The sequence below is a fragment of the Procambarus clarkii genome, chromosome 7 (genome assembly GCF_040958095.1).
Source record: "Procambarus clarkii isolate CNS0578487 chromosome 7, FALCON_Pclarkii_2.0, whole genome shotgun sequence".
Classification (NCBI taxonomy): domain Eukaryota; kingdom Metazoa; phylum Arthropoda; class Malacostraca; order Decapoda; family Cambaridae; genus Procambarus; species Procambarus clarkii.
Window position 1 is genome coordinate 1,900,011 of NC_091156.1, and position 6,284 is coordinate 1,906,294.

A 6,284-nucleotide genomic window follows, 5' to 3' on the forward strand; every position below is an offset into this window, starting at 1 on the left:
TGTAATGATAACCAATTCTTCAAGCAGTAAAATACTGACAAGACAAAGCTCATTGTAACTTTTGATCTGGCAATGGCATTAGATGGAACAAAAATAAGTAATTATAGTCCTGTTATGATGATATCAGTTGCTGCTACTTCTCTTCAATATTATATTGATAAAGTAGTATTAAGTAGAAAGAAGTACATTTCAGTAGGATTGAAGTCTTGTGTGTAAAAAAATTGCTGGTACCATTCAGCAAATCCTTATGGCTGATGTACTGCTTACCATTAATTGAGATAGCAATATAATGCAAGTCAAATGGCAATAAAACCCACCATTAAATGTAATGAAAAGCCGCCTTCTGATAGAGCCCTGGTAGTTCTATATAGCTATCTCGCTGAGATTCCTCCCTATTAAAATTCTCATCAACCATGAAAGTTCTGTTTGGCCTACCAAACAGAACTCGGCATGTATCTTCAAAGCATACCTGATCAACCAGGCTGTACTCACCTAGTTGTGCTTGTGGAGGTTGAAATTCAGCTCTTTGGTCCCACCTCTCAACTGTCACTCAACCAGTGTACAGATTCCTGGGCCTATTAGATTCTATCATATCTACATTTGAAACTGTGTATGGAGTCTGACTCCACATCACTTCTTAATGAATTCCATTTGTTAACTACTCTAACATTAAAAGGATCTTTCTAATATCTCTATGGCTCATCTGGATACTCATGCTATTGGAGAGTACAACCCTCGGATATGCATATGCAACTGTCAAGATAACTCCACAACACTCACAGAGCAAGAATGGGTTAAAGGTGGATTAGAATTATTCCCAACATGGGCAATGTCCCTCTTACCAAACATACAAGAATGGGTTAATCCAACAGGCAGGGGACCCTGGAACCTCTTCAGACGATTCCGTCTCATTCACAGTCATTCCGTCTCTTCCTATCCGGCAGCTTTACTTTGTAAAATAACTCCCCCAGTCTTTCCTGGATGACATAAGGTCCCTCATACTTGACAGAGCTTCCCACACTAGGTTTTAAGACTAGCCTGATCCACAGGATCAAAAGTAAATAATATAGGATGGTGATGTTTGTCATACCTGGCCTTCATCTGGTACTAAACTTTACTCAAATGTTGTAGTGCCACTGCTTTAACTTCTTTCAGCCTCTGTCTGCAAAATCCCGGGTAGATGAGACTCGTTAGCCTGGGAAGGCAGCTCATCTAGGGGAAGGAAAACCCTGATTCTAAACCTCTGCTGCCTTGCATCCATACCCCTATTTTGGGAAAGGCTTCAGGAGTCAATCTCGAAGAAAAATCCAGAGTTGGAGCCCCTAAGGCAGTTCGTTGTCAATTTCGACCTCGCTCTGGCAGCTCCTGCGACGGTGCTGGAACAATGTGTATTGGCATTTGCCTTTCCATTGCATAATTTCAGCAATGTGGAGAGGGGGGACCTGCTGCATGGGTAACAGCTTCTGCTCCATATCGACCTACCCAGGCTTTGCGCCCTGGAGAGCAACCAGAGCGCAACTCCATAGTCTGCAGCGACTGAAGGATGCCTACTACTGCAAAATCCACACTCTCAGACAATTTCACATTCCCTTGTAACATTCGTAAAGGACCACAGATTTTATGGCCAAAGACCAGCTCAAAACATCAACAACCCAAAGAACTCTATACACATTCCCGAGCTGCAAATAAAACATAGTGCAAGTTCGCATCCCATGCTCGGTAGGAACTTTCACCAGCAATCTTGAGCATTTACCTGATTAACCCGAGGGCCACTAACACGAGGACAGGAAGGCGGTGGCTTGGTGGAGGTCCCCCCATTTGCCTTGATCCTCCTCTCCAGGTGGATTTGTTTAAGGGTCTGATGCCACCTCTATAGTACCCCTTCACTGCAGGTGATATGGGCTTGAAACCTTATGAGTTCTACCTTTGGTCCTATAGAAGTCCTCAAACAGCTCAATGGGCAAAATGGTGCTTTCACCCTGATGCCCCTGTTATCTAGCAGTAAATAGGTACCTGGGAGTTAGACAGCTGCTACGGGCTGATCCTGGGAATGTGTAACAAAAAGGAGGCCTGGTCGAGGACCGGGCCACGGGGACACTAAGCCTCGAAATCATCTCGAGATAACTTCAAGATAAACACAGCAGATCTTAAGTTACTACCATCGTCTGCACCATCTTGAGTAAACCAAATACAGAGAAAATTTTGATCATTCGAGCAACTACAGTCTTTGCTCTAATATTCCTGACAGCAAAATCTTCAAGAAACTGGTAGTCATACTCATAATAGTTATGATAGATAAATTTTACCCCTTTTAGTCCTTGGTAAGGGACCAATACAATCTAATACATTGTGGGTAAAGGGTTCCTCTGGCACTACAATGTGCCTTAAAGGTTAACAGGTATCTGATTGGATCTTCCTCAGTGTGACAGGTGACACATCGGTTGCAAAATTGTACCAAATTCCTCTTCACCAATGGCCAAAAGAAATGCCTGAAAATTTTCTTAAGGTGTAGGGAAATACCTTGATGTACCCCCCATGGGATCATCATGAGCAACTGACATTACCTTCTCTCTGTACACTTTGGGTACTACCAACTGGTGTACCACCTCCCTATCATTTGACAATGAAGCTCTCCATTTTTTCTCGTCAAAAGTTGTTCCTCGTTGTAGTATCCTGTGTATAAGTTGACACTTTCAGTCGTAATGCCTTGGCACTTTCCCTTGATAGTTCCCTTCACCCTTGGAGCTACATCATGACTTTTTTTTTTTTTTTTTTTTTTAACTTGGGTCATCCCCTTGTAATTCACTGAAGGTGACTTCATGGTCTGGGTCTTATGCGTTAAAGGAAGATCGCACTTTCTTATAGTCAATATTGACTTATTAAATAAGTGCATATGTGACATACTAATTTATTGTGAATATTTTAGTTTACCTTGAAAAGCTTCATAGAAAACACCGACCTTACCTAACCACCTTAGTATGTTAAGATAAGCATCTTATTGCTTCGTAATTACAATTATTATATACCTATAATAGGTTAAGTAATAATTGTAATTACGAAGCAATAAGATGCTTACCTTAACATACTAAGAAGAATAGGTAAGGTCGGTGTTTTCTATGAAGCTTTTCAAGGTAAACTAAAATATTCACAATAAATTAGTATGTCACATATGCACGTATTTAATAAGTCAATATTGACTATACGAAAGTGCGAGAACGGGTACAGTAGTGGTCTCACCCTCCCTACTCTGATTAGGAGCTGCAGATGGGCTTTCCACTCTGACCGCTGGTTCGTCATCGACTTTCCATAAACTCCACAAAATCCATGTTGCCCTTAGAGCATTCATAGTGGCCTCCAGCTCATCAACCTTGGGAACAACAGGGTTGCCTTTAATACACCCATTGACCGAGTCACTGCACACGCAGAGTATATAACATTGTCGTCTACGGCCTTGAATTCTAGTAAATAAAATTAGACTTGCCAGTATTATACGGAGTTATCTCTTCCTAATTTGTCATCTGCTATATCATTCTCTAAAATAAGATCGACCTTGGGAACAGGTAAATAAGGGCTAACTCCCATTGTACAAAGACCTTGGTAACAATCTGTTTCAAAGTTTAAAGTATGGAGTGGCATTGGTTGAGTATGTCTTGTGATGTAATGTTGATTGAAGGGATTACAAGTGTCATATATGCATGCATCCTGCACTGCACCTCCAAATTAAAATTAAAGACTGGGTAGCAGCTGTGTCTCCGAGTATAGTCACCTCTTTCCAAGACTCATCTTTACATAGGAGCTTACCCTTGGATACAAAAGGTGTAAGGAGTTTTAACCACTTGGCCCTTAAGATCCCATTATCCACCACCTTGGAAGACTGTAACACCTTACACACTGGAAGCGTTTGGTCGTTTCTCGGGGTTCAACACCCAGCAGTGTGTAACGTTATGGGTTGCCTTTCTGCATTGGCTACAATATCTCTGGGTCTTGCATTTCTCCCTACATTTTTACCTGGTCACCCTTTGATGCCGCTACATAAGCTGCTTTGCAAGAATGAACCTTAGATGAAGCAGTTGACACAATATGCAAATTATTATTTGACATAAAAAAATATTATTTGGGTGATACTGTGGGAATAATTAAGGTGATATTCATATGGGGTAAAGTTATTTATTTATAAGTAATATAGTTAAATTAATTAATAATAAATTATACATCAGGCGATGAGTCACAATAACGTGGCTAAAGTATGTAACAATTGACTTGAGAATGGTCCAGGACGGACCGAAACGTCGTCGTCCCTTCACCTACTAGTGTGTGGTCTGGTCAACAATTATACACTGTAAATATATAAAGTATTATAAGTAAATTTACTGAACAAATGCGAATATAACTGATGATAGTTAATGACCACAGACAGGATGACATATAATTCTGTGATTTGTTAAGCAATCAACCACAGAAGGTGATTGTAGTGCTTTTAAAATGCTAATCCAACCTACATACATAAATACACGGGCTTACGTCTGTCCTACATATTCAGTGTTGGCGGTACTGAGTGCTGCGGGTGTGGGGGTCTGGCGTCGCCCCCCAACGCCAGGAGGCCCTGGCGCGGAGCGTGAATGTTGGTGTATTGTAGTTATAAGGCACAAAGCATGTCATTTGTACGGTACCAAGTATATCATTTTTTTATCCAATAAATAAGACAAGTAATCAGTTGATGCGTCACGTCATGTCAAACAATGGCGACCCACATCCCAAGTGCACAATCCGTCCTCGACTCAAGTCCATTACATCCAGCGGTCGACTCACATAGACGCATTCATAAATTTTAACCTAACCTATGCCTATATATGCATAATATACTAATATCGTATAATATTAATTTTTATTTGAGAAAATTCCCGTTTTGAATGAACAGCATGTACAAATTTAGGAATGCGTCTATGGGGTCGACCGTTGGATGTAATGGACTTAGAGTCGAGGACGGGTTGCGCGTGTAAACCGGTTTTCATTTATAAACAGTGGATTTGGCGGGTGCATGGATTCACTTTTTGAGTCCTTGTTTGGAGGACGGGCTGCACGCTGAATATATGATGATTGATTGATTGATGATGATTAAGCCACCCAAAAAGGTGTCACGAGCATGAATAGCCCGTAAGTGGTGGCCCTTTTGAGCCATTACCAGTATCAATAGATGATACTGGAGATCTGTGGAGGTGCGGCTGCACCCTGCGTGACGGGAGATGTCTCCCGTGTATATGATAATTGATTGATTGATGAAGATTAAGCCACCCAAAAGGCGGCACGGGCATGAATAGCCCATAAGTGGTGGCCCTTTTGAACCATTACCAGTATCATTAGCTGATACTGGAGATCTGTGGAGGTGCGACTGCACCATGCGTGACGGGAGATGTCTCCCGTGCCGTTATGATAATTCGCTGTCGACTAGTTATATTACCAGTCCCCCACCTCACCTGATCATCTTCCAGCAGGGTGGGGAGAAGTATTAGCTGTACACTTTAGAATTGTAATTAGGAATGTGATAACTTAGAGATAGGTTTCGTAGGATTAACAAACATCTCATTATCTGCACATAAGTTAATGAAAGTATGGAGCAAGTATATTATACTTACAGCAACCTGTCGTATTAGAATATAATGAATTAACGAGTGACTGATCTATAGATCGATTAATTAATGAGTGACTGATCTAATCTACAATTATTATTAAATTATTATAGTTCATATTATTATTAAATAATTATAGTTCCTATTATTATTAAATTATAGTTCCTATTATTATTAAATTATAGTTCCTATTGCAATTAATTTTGTATGGTTCCTATTATTAATAAGTTATTATAGTTCCTGTCTAATGAATATAAGAACTCATCGTTATTTATTTTCCCGAGAGAAGGAAAAGAAATTGGAAAGACCAAATAAAATAAATATATAATAAAAAGTGCGAATATTCGATTGAGAAGTGTGAAGGTTCCGACAGTAGACTGGGTCTACACCTGCGATCATGTACACTGCCCGCACAGGTGTACCCGCGTCCCATCTTCAGCTCTGGCATCGTTCTCCGTCACCGTTGTAAATGATATATTTAACGTATTTTTGCAGATTTTTAATGAAAAATAATACCCAAATTTTGATTATGTTTCCCTTAATAAATTGTTTTTCTAGATAGATAATTATAGGGAACATGTTTTAAAGAATCTGTTATATCCATGGCAATGGTTTTGAACAAGCAGCCATGCCGTACGTCCAGAGCCTGCTGGTACA